This window comes from Lepisosteus platostomus, chromosome 8, assembly GCF_059453375.1.
Source record: "Lepisosteus platostomus isolate fLepPlt1 chromosome 8, fLepPlt1.hap1, whole genome shotgun sequence".
Classification (NCBI taxonomy): domain Eukaryota; kingdom Metazoa; phylum Chordata; class Actinopteri; order Semionotiformes; family Lepisosteidae; genus Lepisosteus; species Lepisosteus platostomus.
This window is the reverse complement of record NC_142618.1, coordinates 8115040-8132764: the sequence shown is the minus strand read 5'-3', so window position 1 is coordinate 8132764 and position 17725 is coordinate 8115040. Positions and strand designations below refer to the sequence as shown.

Below are 17725 nucleotides of genomic sequence, written 5' to 3'. Positions count from 1 at the left end.
TATTTATATTTTATAATATAAAATACCCATATTATTTTAGATTGTAATATATAATCTGTATCATATAGAGTTCTTTAAAAGCTCAACTTTAATTCTGCTTTGCACTATCTTATCTATTTTGATACTAACAATTACTTCAATGTCTGAATATTTATACATAAGAAATATCAAAGGTTGATAGGAAGTAGCAAAAAAGGAAACTTCACCTCATGTCAATAAGACGAATTTATTTATGCAAAGAAAATAAATATTTGAGTAAGCAAAATATCAGAAACTTCTCAAAATTGTATAAATATAAACTACATGGCTGATAAATTATTAATTTGTGTTGTAGGTTTCAAATTTTCCCTTTCAAATTATTCCTCAATGACAAAGTACAATATCTACATAAAAGTTCCCCTTATAACTACATTTGTAATGATATATCTGTCATGCATGATTACTTTGTGTATCATTTGTTATCAAAACAAGAAACGTTTACAAAATCAATATGAAGTGTTAACAAACAGACATTATATATACACACAACTAATTGTCATATATGGAAATTACAGCAACTTTTATGCTAAATTACTATGTTTTTTTCCTCACTTAATTCAGCAATTCCAACATGCAGTTTGTTCAGCTGTCTCTGCACAGCGAGAGTTAAAGGACAGGGGCATTTAAAGAATGTAAAATTGTTGCAGAGGCGGGTTCTCATCAGACAGCTTGAAGAGCATTCTGCATTGATGTTAAGAGAAGTTGCTGTCAGAAAAAGTTGCTCACTAAATCTTTGGATTGCCTCATACTCTGCTGTGCTTTCCTGGAATGAACTTTCTAGGCAAGTGTCCGGTGAAACAGCATTGCTTATGGGAAACAAATTAACGTCTACTGTGGGGAGTAGGTAATTAAAGATTTCTTTGTGGTTTTGTAGAATGGTGACGCCCCAGCACCACAATAAAGAGAGGAATTCTTATACAGATTTTGTGTGAGCAAATGTCCAATCCTATTTCTGCAATTAGCAATAGAAATAGAAAACAAATCACATTAATAAAAGTTTACTGTACAAAATTAAATATACTGAGGATATCAGTTGTAATATGGGTTACATATTTACTTATTCAAACAGTTACATTGTTGGAAAGTTATAATTATTATGAAACTAAGATGTACATTTAATTTTACAAATATTGTACTCGCCATACATATGTCCTGCTTTAGAATGCTTTACTTTCTATGTTGTTGGGTGGAAAATACAAATGGTATATAAGATCAACAAAAAGGACTTTTTTATATTTCAGCTTTGAAATATGATCATAGACTAAAACGATTCTAAACTGATCCTAGACTAAAAATATTTGGGAATGCTGACTTCTGTTCTGCTTGCACACTACTTAGGCAGAAAAAAAAAACAAATTTCGACCCCAAGTACACTACAAGGTTGAATGTTACCAGCCAGGCGTCAATAAAGTCAGGGTCACTAGGCAGATGGGCAAGGTGGAGTGTATTGTGTGATGAACACTATTTGATGTCTTTAGGGTGCACACTGCAAATTTCCAACAATGAAGAATACCATAACTGAAGTATAATGACAAACTCTGAAGTGCTGACTTATTTAGGTAATAATTTATTTATTAAGGTAGTATTTATTTGAGTTATGTTATGCTCATCTTGTATTAAAACCACTTTCATACAAATGCAGCTCTTTCTGACACGGTTTCACATGTTAAAATATAATATGGCCTTCTCATCAATAACTGTTTTTTCGGAATCTCTCGAGACATTCAAATTCTTCAGAAGTTTTAATCAGACACCCTGTGCCTTTTCCCAATTAGCAGCTGTTAAGTTCCTGTCTCTGTTTCTGATTAGTTACAGTACATGTGGTGTATATTAAAGTCATCAGTAAAATTGTAAAATCAATTATTTGCCCGCTTTGACAGCTTTCCAAGGCTGCTCAATGGAGTAGTACTCAGTGAAGTGGTGTTTCGTGCTGGTACCTCACAGCTATAGGGTCCAGGGTTCAGTTCTGGAGTAAACCACTTTCTGTGTGGAGTTTGTATGTTTTCCATATGCGTTTATTTGGGTATTCTCTGGGTACTGTGGCATCCTCCCATCCTCCATTGATGTCTATCAATTGTCATTATGTGCTTCTGGAGAAATTACTCTATTTACATTGCATTAGAAATAATAGGTTACAGGTTTTCAAAAGGAATGTGGAATGTATTTCTTTACATGTGCACAACAATACATTACTTCAGATTACTTTTTGCATTACGTCCTGTACTGTGTTTGTGTAATGTTAAAAATCCTTATAAGCAGTTGATAGATGGAGTTTGCTTGTTCTCTATTGTGTGTATAGATGTCGTTTTTGAAAAAGAAATATCTTGTTACACATGAATTATTTCAGGTGGGCAGCTGCGTCAGCATGCGTAGGCTGCAAAGGAACATGTAATAGGTTCATTCCATGCTGAAAAGAGAAGAAAGAAAACACCACGTTTCGACCGTGGAGCCCTTTTCGGGTGTAGATAGCATTCTTCTTGTTACATATAGCATTTACTTTACAGTGACATCTTCTGCATGTGTATTTTGGCTTATGTTGTATACAAACTACTGTACTTAAAGCAGTATTTAACATCTTATTAAACTTATTTAGCTTTCAGAACTTTCTTGTTGCTCATCCCTCTAAAATTTTGCTATTCTAGATACTGGCTGCGGCTACGTCTTACCAGCAGAAACCTGATTTGTGGGGGGAAAAAAAACTTGAATAAAAGACATTTCCATTGTTTTGCCTTATATTTTTAATGAGAATTTAATGGTTTCAGGTTGTGGTAACCTTGTATTTACTTTAGCACGGTACTTGGATGGCACACTGGCTGAGAAAGAGAAACTTTCTTAAGCCTTGCGAGTCACCTCAAGACCACAAAGCATTGTTAGCCAGACTCCGAGGTCTTTGCAGACTGGTTTCTCTACCATGGGGGTTGGGTGGGAGGTGTTGGTGGGTGTGCACTGCAGCTGGGGGTGGGGGTTTCTTTGTCAATTGAGAAAATGTAATTTGTGTGCAGCTCCCCATTTTACCGTTTCACACTCTTACACTCACCTCGAAATCCAAGTAGTGATCAGATTTTGAGGAATCCTGTTTGTTATCAATTGATTTAATATGTGTTTCCCATATTTAACTATTTGTATGTGCACCACAGCAGACAGCAGCCTGTACACAGTTTTGTACACATGTAGGAAAATAGATATGCGAGCGCGTGTCAACTAGATTGGTGCTAGGGGGAGTTTTGGTCTATTGCAACCTAATGTCTGTGGGTTCCAAATGTACACAGTGGGTTGAAACTAGGACCCGTGGCTGAATGTGTGGGAAAAATTATGATGAGGCAGCACTGAAATATTTAATTAAAGAAAAAAAAGACTGAATGCATGTCCTAAAAATAGAACTTTATCAATGGCACTGTTATGATCGCACAGCATTGAAAAAGCTCAGCGTAGTTCTGAACTTTCCTGGTGGGACTGAACTCTTAGCCATTTGAGTGGAATTAACTTGTTATTTTTCTCTTCCAGGTCTGGGAAATAATGCCCCAATGAGTCAGTCCCCTCTCTCTCTCGTAAAGACTCCTATGTTGCTAAGTCATGTTTTGCCATCTGGTGGTTCATATCAGAGTTCCTGTCTTGACCCTCTTTATTCCGTAGCAACGTGTTAAAAAGTGAAGAAATGTTAGCTAGACGGGCTGAAAAAAAAATGATTTTTTTTTCTACTTCAGAGAGTCTTCTTACTGTTCCATAAAACACTGCATAACACTGTAGAACTGTAAAACAAAACCTGGGCACAGACCTAGTTGCACATGAACAAATGATTTACTTCTGGCCAGAAGTATTTCTCTTCCATTGTCATTCACCATTGTTGAAACTGTCCGTTTTGCTTGTTTTTGGATTGGAAGTATTAGGTGGTTTCTGTTTCAGGGGGTTCATCAACAACTGCTTAAGCCCTCTCTGTCTGCTGGGGTAGATACCGGGTGAACAGGTGTGAAATCTGCTATAAGGGAATGCAAATGGTGACCCTTAACTGCTCTTGTCCTTGGATTCCCTGTGCTGATCAATCAGCTGCAGTTTTGCTAGAAAAGAAGCGACTTGTTTAGAACGTGTATTAAACCAGGATATAGCCGTGAAGCACTTGTAACGCGTGTTTTGGGAGGATTTCCAATTACTTATCCCTAGTTTCTGTAGAGGTGCGAGAGATTTCAAGACAATAAAAAGCCGTGACGTCTGTGCGCCCCGTTCATTTAATTAGTTTCGTTTATTAGAAGTGTGAATGTCTGAAAGACGTTTGGCTTCTTTCAGGTTAACGGTTTCCTTTCTTATTGAAAAGGGGTGGGTGTGCCTCCATTTTATTTATACGGCTGTAAATTAAAAAAAAAAAACGAGATGCATGCCCACTTCGGCACCAAAATAAGCTTTGCAAGAAACAACGCGAAAACAACAACTTACCCTTGAGCAAATAACACAATCCATACAAAAATAACCATTTTCTTTCCTGAGCCGGATGCTTACTGCAAACAAAAACTGGAAGCATATTTCTTTTCCGTCTGCATGAGCCCATCACAGGATCTTGGTGATTATTAGCTGTGTCTAAATGACTTATATGACCTGATTTCAAATTTCAAAGCCTGTGAACCAATTGCTAAACCTATTTTCTTCTGCTTTTTGAATTGCAGCAATTGCTTCAGAAAGCAGGAATGCTAGAGAGAGGTCAGAAGATTTATCACGCTAAGGTGTGAGTAGTGTTGCCTGTGCACTGCTGGTGCTACACATGTAACAGTTTAGCGCCAACAGCAGCCCGCCGCAGAAGCAACGCTGTTTTATTAGTTTGAGTCAAATGGCTCTGTCACATACTCGTATATCCTACTATTTTTTTTATTTTTTAATGGGTTGATGTGTGTGTGTGTTTGTAAGAGTGTTCTGCAAACTGACATTTTTTAAAGAAACAAATAAAGGCTAATTCTGTCCTGAAAGGCAGAAAAAAGAAATACAACTTCAGCCTTCTGCAGGTTGCTTTTCTTTAAAACGAAAAGTGAAGTTGCGGTTCAGTTTGTGTGTGTGTGTGTCCGCCAACAAGGGTCCCCTGGTTGCTGTGGGATAACAGGGAGTTGTGAGAAGTAGCATTACTGGTCAACGGGCACAACTCACTCCCTCTCAACTCTCTCCCCCGGCACCTCCTCCCTTTCTTCTTTTTATAGCAATTATTTCTCTCTCTCTCAATCTCAGGTTACCGTGCCCAGGGTTTTCAGACCTATAGTATTTTTTCCCCTCTGTCCTTGTCCCTGCCTCCTGCTTTTTAAGTGCCACCCAGCAGCCGCGGTGATTGGATTGGGTAGTTTGTCTTGACACACCACTGTGCTGAGTGCTTGAGGACGTGTTTCAACAGATGGTTGGGGTTAGTGTGTGTCATCACATTCGAGAAAGGATTAGGCAAGAAAAGGTTGTCTTCCAGGAGCTGTGTGGTCCTCAAGGGTGAACCTTTCTGAGAGCCGAAAAAAATCCTGTGTTGAATCAGAGGACCAATACTCATTTTCAGGTATTGTGAAAAAAAAAAATTATTTTTCTCATTTCATGCTGCAGACATCTAAGACACAGGATATAAAAGCTTATAGGCATTGCAGGTACTCTTGAATTGAAAGATAAGAATTAAAGCTTGTCTCTCTTAATCAGCCTTGATCCAAAACACAACTTAAGAAAAGCTGTGATGTTGTAGTGTTTTGTAAGACTTATAGATCTTTGTGTTTGCTCAATGCACTTCTATGAAGTTGCTGAAATCTTGGATTTTTTTCACTTGTTTAAAACTCCAGTGGTAAGGGAAGATTAGTGTCTACGGATTTAAAAACTGTGAAACAGTCCACCTCGTGCAGTTGTGTTTGAAATATATTTCTGTTTTCAGATGGATTAAGAGACACATATCTGTAGATAACATTTAAATGAACAGAGTCTTAAAGTTAGTTCCTAGAAGTAAAAGTAGATAAAAATTGATTATATATTTCATGTGCCTAAAACCATTGGTACTCTGACAGTATTAATTGGTTGGCACTTTGCAAAAAAGGATGTAACCTTTGAATGCCTTTATTTTTATATCCAGTTTACAAACAAAATTGCAAATGCATTGTTCTTGTTTCTTGTTGCCAGTGTTTGTTTGCACATTTTGCAGATATGCAAAGATTAGGATGATATCTTACATCAAAAGATTATTAAAATGAGCAGAATGTGTCAAATGATCATAACAGTTTGATTTTAGATATGCCGATGACAATGTATATATTCATATTATATGTACATTTCTATATATCTGTAAGAAAGCATTTAAGTCTCAGAGATTGCATATACCCTGAGGAGACCTAAAATGCTTCAATTCAACTATTTAACTTCACGTAAGTCTTGCCAGTAGAGTAGGAATATGATATATATTATTTAGATTATTTCGCCTGAGGCAATGTATGCTCTGTTAAGTGTTTGGAAAATGTGTTTTATAGCTGTTGGGGCAGAGAAAATAAGACTTTGCCAAAAATAAACAGGCAGACGTTTTTCAAGCCTATATTTTAAAGTTATATTTGAATATACACATGCACTATATAGAAAGCTATGTGAACGTAATGCCCTGCAAATAAACTCAAGCTTTTATTTTTATTTTTAGAATATGCAGTATTCTAAAACAGGCATATTTTAAACTTTTCATTTTTTATTCAAACTTTAAATATATATATTAAATGTTTACTATAGATTTCTTCGTGAGCATTTTAGATATTTAAGATAAAAATAAGGTAAAAAAGGTAAATTTTGATAAATTATTGAGGTTATTTTCAGCTTCTGTTTTGCATTTAAATTTAAGACGACTTTGGAAAATCACATACAATATTTACTCTGCTGCACAGAGCAAATCTCTACGCTTTGGTAGAAAATACAAGAAAGTAGGAAAACATTTGCTGGATTGTAACAGCTATTATAAGGGCAACTCTGGAGGTAATTTTATTAATATCACAATTAATGACATAAAGGCACATAGTGTGATATCAAGCACCAGAGTCAAAGATTTTATTTTTAAAGGTCAATCTCATTTCCCTCTCAGATTTCACTTTCAAGACCTTCTGAAGTAGAATTTATTGTGAGAATTGTTTTCCTCACTTAAGCAACTTTTTAGTTCAAAGACCAGGAAACAATTTTATGTAACTTTGCTGGCAGATTAAAAAGATTTAGCTTTGGTTTCTGTGTAATGTCTCTGTGTCTGGTTTCTCAACAGCATCTCTTATGACCTAGATTTTTTAACAGCAAGCTTGTGTTGTGGTCTTATAAGAAGCCTGGATGAATTGGTTGTAACAGACACAATTAGTGTAAAATATAAGAGTGGGTTTCAGATGGCATCCCTTTGACATGTGCATATTAGCGCATATTGCACTGAAGAATTTGAAAGGGAAAATATGGCAACTAATGTCAAGTGCATTTAAGAACAGGACATAAATACACTTGTATTGCTGTACGTAAACAATAGCAGCAGTTGTAAAAAAAAAGTTTTGGAAATCTGTGGGTAGGTCTGCCAACATAAATATTATTACAGTAGCTGTTTTGTATTCATTAGTTCTGTGCTTCAGACTCGTTGCACTGGAAGCCTTTTCACCAACTCTGTATCTCTTAATAATAAAGAGGAAGAACAATTCATTCAGGTGGAACACAGTGTTTGTTGGGTTGTCATGGATTGATCTGTGAAGTGAGGCTGACCAATGACATGCGGGTCTGAGACTTTCTGGAGGGTGTTGCGTGTGGTGACGAATAAACCATTCCTTAAAAACACAGCTCATGCAGTATGTTTCATGAGTCTCCTGCTCGTGCACTGTCAAATTAGCCCCAGTGCTTCAACCATTCTTGGTGTTTTTCAAGGTTTCCTAATCAACACTATGCTTCAGTATAGTCTCCACAACTCCTTACATAATATTCATATTATTTTTACTTTGGGTTAGTGACATTTCAGTTTGTTTTCTATTTAGTTAATATAGCCCTGTTTAGTCCCTCTATACACAATGGCTGCCTTAATTTGCACAACTACCATTGTTTCTCTATCTTTTGATTGTGGTTTGTGCTTCATTATGTGAAACATTAACTTGGCTTGTTATTGCAATTAATTAAGACTAAAAAATTGTTGTATTTTACTCCACTTAGAGTCATAGGGGCTCCATCACTGTCCTATCCAGGCTCCTCACTCAAAAGCCACAACAGCTAATTCTCACACAGGTCTCTTGTCTCACTTAGTTCTGAGAACTGTACTGTCTCCAGCATTCCGATTGGGAAGGGTATGTACACACATTTCAAGGGGTGACAGGTTAATGGGAATAAGTGAGGTAAGATCTCGGTAAAACACCCCGTTATAACTTTTTTTGAAAGGTTGATGCTTTATAAATGGTTTATGTTTAGTTTGCCTTGCTCAGTGGGGTTGCAGGTAGTGTACAGGTGTTCTCATATTTGTGACCCCCTAGTCACTGCATGCGTTTACATTATATCGATGAAATGTGGGCTTTGATTATTACATGCAGAGTGAGGGATTATAGAAATGTTTTCTTCCTGCCGTGCACTTACGAGTTCAATTCATGATCAGTCTTCTCGTTGAGGATTTGCAGAGGTTTGGGATAGAAAAAAAGCTTGAGACACAATATCCTTGCTTTTAACCATTCTAGTGGTGCACCTTTACAAATTCAAGTATTGCTCCATGCTTTCAGCCACTAATGGAGTAGGTGAAGATATCGACTAGGTGCATTGCTTAAATGTTCCAGTGTTTGCTTATCGTAGTGTGTTTAATTTTACTAACCTCCAAACCCTAAGTGCCATCCTGCTACACAGGGCTCTTCTGTTTGATAAGTAATCTAATTAACACTTCCTGATTCCTCTGCTTCATGTAGTGCAATAACAGAGAGTATGGTTGTGTGTGAGAAAGCCAGCAGTACTGGTCCCACAAGGGGTCTTTAGGGAGTTTTCCCTTTCAAGTGGAGCTATATAAACAGTAGGCACACACAGATTGCAGCCGCCAAAGCATTTCCACATGTTGCTATACAATGTGTTATGACCAATTTTCATGTAATATCATTGAAAGGCAGTTTGAGAACGTCCAGTGGTAAAGTTGAAAATAAAATTTACAATGCCTCATTCTCAAAATTACATAATTAAAGTTAACGTTTTTGTGTCCAAACATTCAGAAATACACACAAGAAGGATCCATATTAATGCTATTGGTCATCTAGAACTTCTATGTGCCAAAGGAGTGTCAGTATGCCTGATGCTGGATAGTACAATTTGCTTTGTACGTGAGCGTAAGAGAAGATCATAACTAATTTTCAAAATCGCCAACTTACTAGTTGATGAACTCTATATTTCCCATTTTCCTAAGCGTTTTTTCCGTTATATATGACATCTTGAATCCTCTTGTAATATAATGATGATTTTATGCCCTGGGACTGATGGTTAACTCGTAGTTCTTTCAACCAAATTTGAGTCATTTTTTTTTAGGGAACCTCATTATGGCGCCCTCTTGTGTTCTCTTTGTCACACACAATTGTTGCAATATCGTACAAGCTCTGCAAAGTCGTAAGATAGGAAAATGTCCAGGTTATACCAAAAACAGTAATGGGAGTGAGCCATAATTTTATAGTAGGTCATGCACACAATTGCATAGTTCTTTTTTCATAAATAATCTCACTTCCAAAAAAAGTGTTAATTTGTTTCCCATTTTATAAAGAACGAACAATTTTGGATTTACATTTTTCTAATATTTTCATGACATGACTTTAACTTTTATTTCAGTCTGAATGTTAAGAGAATGCCCTTTTAAGGGTGGGACTAAACCTCATGTGAATCTCGAAAACAAAAAGAGCTTTCCATATATTAATGTATAGACGGATGTGCCATTTTTCTGCTTGACGCACGTAGAAGAACTTGAGTTCTGCTCTTGATGGAGTGAAAGAGAATGTATCTTCCCAGTCAGCACTGCTGCCTCGGTTCCTTCCCATTGTGTCAAGTGGCCAAGCTGTGCTTGTGTGAATGGGGGGGGTCAGAGAACTGCCAGACGTCACGTCTGTACTCCCAGCACCTCTCTGTTCTCTTGCCCCGGCAGCTCTCTCATGTATTAATCTGCTCCCCGGAGAGAAGCAATCTGTTTTGTTTTTTTATTTGAAAATGAATGGCCTGCCACTATCATCCACAGTTAGACTCCAGGCAAATAGCATCGGAACGGAACTTGGTCCGAAAAACCGGCCCGCTGAAGGTGAAGGCTTTCATCGGACTAAGGCCAAACTTTGGAGAGCCTCAAGTGGTGAATGTATAAGTCACTGGCCAAAGCGTGATAAAAAGACAACTTGTGATTCCCCGCCTCACTTCTTCTGTGCTGCGAGAAAAAGATTGAATAAAAAAACGTTTTCCTGTTAGTCCTGTGTGTGGAAGGTCTTTAGCATGTGCTATGTATGTTTAAATTGCTCCTCACTTTACTGTGCTTTTTTGGCATGAGGGGAAACTTCTTTTGCTTACCTCAGCTGTGGTTTACACATTAGAAGGCAGTCCATGAAATTCTAGTTGCAATACTTCGGCCTTGCCAAGCTCCAAGCTGAAGATTGTTGGAGATCTGTCATTTCCAACTTGCATGATGTGTTATTTCTCAATTAGGCTGCCATGGCACAATCACTGTGTAAACATAAAAAATAAATCATGCAGCTGATTCTGCGCTACCATCACTTCTCGAAAGGCCATTTCCAAGGCACGATTACAGAGTAGGTTAAATCAAGGTCCCTCTACTTCGACAGTTACACAGTGAATTTATGAATGGTTGGTTTGTTAGACTTGGGAAACTACACCATGATAGATTAAAAGAACAGGCAGCTTGTCATTTTATAATTATTCATCAATTATGTGGGTCATTGCTCACGTTAATTCTTTTTTTAAGCTTAGTTTTTTTAGAAATGTTTTTTTTTTTCCAGTAAAAGCAAGGTTGTGATTTATAGCTTGTCTAAAACCATTTCTGACGGATCTAGTTGGGTATCAGACCGGCTCTGCTGCAAGTCCTGCAGCTCTGGGCAGCATGGTTGGGTTCATGTTCACCAGAGGTCAGGTATTTGCTCACGTTGGCAGTGCAAGTGAAGACATGTTGCAGTGTTTTTGAGGGAAGCATTGTGAATGTGCTCTTTATGGTCTTTATAAATTACAGTTTTACACTGCTGTCTGTACTAAGATAAATTTTGATTCACTTAATATTCAAAATGTGAGCTTGGTTTATTTATTAATATTCAGGCAGAGTGGAGATTGAGGAGTTTCTTAGCTGGTGGTAAAGGTTTTTTCAACGCATTCCGAATTTTGCATTTTATCTAAAAAAAACCTCTCACAAATGATCTCGGGTAATTCCGTGTTTTCAACGGTCATTGCATTTTGCAGATAGAATACCAAAATTGCAATAGTTTCAATATATTAGAAATACATCATTTTGCCAGAGCCTCCCTGGAAAAATTCACAGCCTGTGGGTGTGACAGACGGGACCAGCTAGAATAATGAGGGGGGTGACCAGGGACATGAGAACCAGCACAAATGTCTAAGTGAAACTGTAGAGGTCTCAGCCCCAGCAAAGCTTTATCATGATACAGCAGGTTGTTCACAGCTTTTCTCTGGATCAGTGTTCTAAGTATACGCCAGCACATGCGCTGCATTCTGCAGGCACGTTGTTTCAAACTGTGCCAAATATTTGCTTGAGAACTGCTGGTGACGGCGCTTTTAGCTTCTGAGTCCCCTGTCTGGAATTTGTTTCCAAACTGCTTCAGGGACACTGCAGACTCTTAGTTGTAGACCTCTGAAGCATTGTGTTTGTCAGTTCTCATCAGATTATGAAGCATTTAACTCTAAGTGTATAGCTATTACAAAAGCATGCGGCTAACATTCCTCTGCTAATGATTTTTATTGGCTTCCTTAAATATGCTAAACCACTTGTTGCATTTGTAATCGACAGAAATGGTGCAATTGTGCACATTTGTACCGCTTGATAAAAACATAATTGCTAAAAACATGACTGAAAAAAAATATTTTGAGGGGATGTTGCCAAGTTGTACTGTTAGTAGATGGTAAAGATTAAATGTTTGCATGAAGCTTGAATGTTGTGTTGTCTTTGTATCCTCAAACTGTAATACAAATACAGTACTCCAGATGTTACTGTGGTCGTGTTCCATGCTGAATACAGCTGTTATATACAGCTCAGGTCATGACTCAATTCAGCATTTCCTTGTCCTTTTTTTGTAGTATGCCTTGAGTATTACTGATTACATTCTGGATGGATGGGAAATAATGGTTTAAATATTTACATAAGTCTTCTGTTTACATTTCACTACTAGTAGAAAGTTTATATTTAGGAGAATTACATACAATGGTTAAGGTGACTTGTTTATAAATATAAAAAGTATCATCCACATCAAGACTAAACATATTAATTTCAAGGCTAGTGAGTGCTTTATACTCCTGGTAGGTATATTTCTGGATGCCCAATGATAATCTCAAAATCTAAGAAACTCTAAGCCTGGTTACTAAAGGTTTTAAAGAGAATTAGGTTGCTGATAGAAATAGTGATGACAGAATCCAAACCTGTGATTCCAATATGGTGAAAGATGTCTGTCACACCGTGCTGTCAGGGGAGCTGTGTTTACAATAGAATTGAAATAAGGTAATATATCCAAAAAGGACATTGAAAATACTGACACTTTTGGAATGTTGACCTCAGTCTCACAGTTAAGTGCAATATACTTTAGTATAAACAGAATCTACACCTTTTGGTTTCCTTGTAGATACCCTGGTTAGGCTTATGTGTGTCTGAAAGTGCTGATGCTTTACCGTGAAAGGGGACCGTGAATGTTCTGAAGGATATAGCATGAGTATAAACTGCCTTTTTTTACACTCGTACATCTGGCATCTTCTAGCAGTTCATCAAGAAAAAGGATATTTTCCATTTTCTGCAATGAATCTCTTGAAGTTCAGAAAATAATTTCATCTTAGTTTTAGATTTGGTTTCACACTTAAGTGAGGGAACATGAATGGGATTGGATATTAAGCTTGCAAAATGTATATACTGTATGTATACATGGAACAAAAAGAATAACATTACTAATATATGTAAGCACTTTAAGAAACAGCACATGTTTTGAAAGGAATTGGAACACGGCCAACACAAATATCAGCAATATACCAAAAGAGTAGTGTGGCAAAAGTATAATTTTGTCTTTAGTATTAATCTAATCACAGAACCTTTGCATTTATGGTATAATGAAAAATGTACCTACTGGTTGGTAAAAATCTGAAATAAAATGAAATGAATCAAAGTACGTGACCTGAAATAACCCCCAGTGTTTAACCGTTTAACATACATGTAGCTTTCAACTATCAGTCATAACATCCTGTTTTTTCTGTTTAGTGTTATCACCAGTATTTTTTATTTATTTGGCTTAATATTCCTAGACACTATTTCTGCGTGGTGTACATTTAGATGGGATAGGGGCTTTTAGTTGCATTTTATCAATCAGTTTGTTTTAACACATTACATTTAAAGATAGGCAGCAGATATTTAGATATAACTACCTTCAAGGAAAATCTGAAAACTGGATTATCCTTACCTGTTTGTTTGGCAGTCAAGAGAAAACTGACCATTTTGTCTTCAGTTGAGCTGCTACTCAAGGATCCTGCAATGACACAAACCACACTGTTTAAAATGCCTACGAGAAGATGATGTATTTTAAAAACCTTTAGGTTATCTGATGTTTTCAATGGGTTTGTCAACTGAAGAGTAAAAAATTGGGTTTCTGCACACTTCCACCTTATCTAGGGTGAATACTAATACTAATTATCCACAATACTGTGATAACCTTCAGGTTATCATCACTGTGAACTGATAGTGTGCAAAAATCTGTTCAACGGTGGTACACTCTTAGTTTTCGTGTTTTCACTTTTTTAAGTTAACTGGAAAAGAATATTAATAATAAAATAAGAATATATGTTTTTATCACACTTCTTCCTTGAAATTTAAAATAAGAGCAATCATGTATATTTGGTGTGTTGTGGATATTGACAGATGTGGAAGGTCCTGTATATTTTTCTTTTTTTTTCTTCTAAAAAGGGCAAGATGCTGTGCATTTGTGAAAGTGGACAGCTGCCGAGCTTTTCCTCCTCCAAAACCATTTTGAAAATTGAAGTTGAATAAAAATCTGGTAACCCAGCAAAAGCAACATGGAATTTCCCATTTAAGATCCATCTATTTGTCTGCAAGCACTTAACCTTTAGTTTAAAATAGATGCCACCGGTCACATTCCTTGGTTATTGCTGAAAGCATCTTTTTTAAGACACTGTACACATTAAATGCACTGCACACTCCATTCTATTATAGCTGGTTTCTTTCTCCTTGAATTTCTGCTGTGTGTGGGTCTCTCATTAAAGCTCTTGCCTTAGTAGTATGCTGCTTTCTTAGTAGCAGGAAGGAACTAGGCACTTACAAAGACTAGCTGCTTTTGAGAATCAGATAATAGTGCTAAATTCAGCAAGTCCTCCCTAATGACCAAGAATGTTTTTTAAAGTTCTGATTCTGCAGGACTGAATTACCGTTAAAAAGATTAGGTAATAGTGTGACACTTGATAATTACAAGTAGTACAATTAGTGGGTTGCACTATGGCTCTGATTAGAATTAATTGGACGAGCCACAAATGACTGCTCAGCATCCTTGCTTGATAATGTACTGTAGTAAGTGCAGAACCAGCAGCCAAGTGATTCTCCATCACAGCTGGATGGTAAGATGAACGTTATTTGTGCTTTGAGGATTAGGAGAACGCCTTGTGAAATATCTATTCAACCTTGTCTTGGGAAATTCATGCTGCGGGTTGATTTGTAAATACGCAATTTCTAGATTTCTGTATGGGCCTGCTACATGTTTCACAAACGCTTCAACTGAAGCCATTAGTTCATTGCTGTTGCTCAGTCGTGAAGCTTCACTCTGGGCAACAAGATAAACAATCTTGCAACTTTCTGTATATTCCAGTTTCCCGAGCATAACGCCTGGACCCAATTTCCATTTTCAAGAAACCTACAGTCATTTATAGCTGTGGGCTCTGCTGTGAAGCTGGTTGCTCCCGAATGCAGAGCACTGGGTATGTTGACTTTTCTAACTCTCTGCCACCTGGGACTTCCCTGATTATTGCTCAGCTCACAGCAGGCTTGTCTGGGAGCAGGACTCCAAAAGGTGCCTGAGCCTTTGCTTTAATTCCTGACCTTTCCTGTGTCAGGCATGCTCTCTCCACATCACAGCTACTGCAGTGCCTCAGCAGGGAGCCATTGACAGCGCGCATGGAAGGTCCCTCTTGAAACCTTTCTTATATATTTTAATCATTTCCCTCTTAACATTCTCTCACTCCCTTCAGCTTTCCCATTGGACCTCCTGGTGGTATGAAGAAAATATCTTTGAAGTCTCCGGAGATTAATTTAATTGCATATTTACATGCATTCATAATTAATGACTGCGTTCTGCCAGGATGGAGACTACAAAGGCTCCTTTTCCATTTCAAGGGCTTTGGATTAATTCAATCATGGTGCAAATTGTTTACACAAAGCTATTACAGTTCTTCTGAAATTACAGAATGTATATCTTAAAATAGCTGGCTGTAATCAAATACTCACCTTTTTTCACCAACCCCAGGTTTTTGGGGGTAGTCATTACTAGCACTGCTTTGAGAAAAAAGTCACCTGTGATTTTCCATGTGATTCCGTTCTTTGTAATTACCATACTTTATGATATTTAAAATCTAGATGGCATAATAAAGCCTTTCATGAAAATGATTACATTTTTTAAAGAAACATCTGGTAGCATATTTTGGCATGTGGATGTTGTTCTATAATTGGTACCTGAATTAGATTCAGGCAAAAGATGGTCGTGCTTTGCACTGAAGTAGTCTATTGTTGTAATACAATTTGTTTAGAGATATTATCTATTTAATTTACTAAATATTTGTTTAGCTTTGAATAGTTCAGAATTTCCATTTTAGTAACATTGCAAAGTTGCAAGGACTGGATCAAATGTGCTGGAGGTATTGAGGTTGTACAGTGTGCTGCAGGTAACACACTATCTAGACACTCCCTGCTAGTCCTGTGTATTTCCAGCTGGATTGATCAGTTTGCTAGCTCCACAAAGTATCCTTACATTATATTCTTAATATTAATATTTTTACTATGGTGCAGCATCAGGGCTCTCATGACAAACACATCTATACTGAGCTTTGCTCCCCTGAGTAATACAACTGAACTGAAGCACAGGGCAGGTTATGTCAGGTTGTGTGTATTATATTCAGAACATTCTCTTGCTGCTCCATCCTGGGTTTTTTACCAGGCTTTGCTTTATAGATCCCCCAGCTCCTGAATCTTTCTGTAAATTCGAACACAGTCCTCAAAACAGGGCTTGCTTTGAAAAAATATCACAGGAGAGACATGAACCAGGAGTTTAATATGTGCTTTCAAAATGTGGAAAGTGGATGATTAGGGTTGTTTTACTTTTTTAAATGTGCCATTTTAGCTTCTTCTATCTGCTAAACGTAAAAAAAACAGCTCCCAGTTGATTCTCCATGTGGCCTGAGAGGCCTTGAACCTGCTCAGTGTGATTAATATCAGGCAAGTGGTATGGGTGGAATAGACTGAGGACCAAGAACAGCTTACTTCAGGGCTGGAAGTCAGGCATATGGTAAATGCTTACACAAACAGGCTTTGGACAGAGCTAAGATTACTGTTATTATTATTTTCTTTCAGGACATCACTGTCCTTTTTGATGAAATACATAAACACTTAGCTTGTAACATTTCAGACTAAAGGGTTTATTTAGTGTTGATTGTGTATACCCATTGAGAGTCGACTCACACTGTTCATGGCCACAGCTGTAACTAGGTTTTTTAAAAATATTTTCTCATGTTATGCTAATAATATATAGAGGGATACAGTGATCATCTTGTTCTTTTATAGTTTTACAACTAAATGAAAAGTCTGGCTAAAAGTAAAAGGATATGTTATTAGTATTGATACAGTATGTAAAGTATTAATAAAACCTACAAAAAACTGAATCAGAATTAAAATCTGTTTTAAAATGTAGGTCCTCAGTGTTTATTATTAATGTTCAAGTCATGTTGGTACCACAGCTTTTTTGTTCTGTATGTTATGGAACAACAGGAAACAAATATCTCCCAGAGATTAAAATACCTGGTTTGGATTTCTTTTATGTGACAGAAAAGTTGATTTTACTTCTGGGGACATTCTGAGAGTTATTCATGCAACTACTTGTATATCTGAAATATTCCATGTTAAGCTCCAGAACGTAAATATAATGGATCTAAAAATAAAGCATGAGAAATGAGACTGTAGTAATCATATGTACCCAGACAAGGGTCAGTACCAACATAACATCTTTGATTGCCTTTTACTATTTTTTTGAGTACAGTTAGAATCTTTACTTTCATATAAACCGTTGTGTATTATTTTGAGTGTGGGAAGTTAGCCCTTATACCAGTATATTTTTTTATTAGATTTTCCCAGTGGTAAAACAAATCTATTGTTTTTCCCTTCAATTATTTAACAGTTTTAGCTACTCGTTTCAAGGGGAAGGCGGTGTGTAATCTTAAATATTTTCTTTTTTGGTGAGGTTTTATGATATGGGGCTTATACACTTAAGACTAT

The 17725-nt window shown here is 36.9% G+C and overlaps 1 protein-coding gene across 2 annotated transcripts in view; it reads left to right on the top strand.

The window, feature by feature from the left end:
- Nucleotides 1-5340: 5340 nt before the first annotated feature.
- The window catches only part of sulf1 (sulfatase 1), a 56515-nt gene continuing 44130 nt past the window's right edge, over nt 5341-17725 (top strand). The window contains exons 1-2 of one of the 2 annotated variants that reach the window (XM_088642276.1): nt 5341-5554; nt 15054-15162. The gene's annotated coding sequence lies outside the window, so the exon portion shown is untranslated. The remainder of the gene's footprint in view (nt 5555-15053; nt 15163-17725) is intronic. The other variant, XM_088642275.1, reaches the window with a different exon arrangement.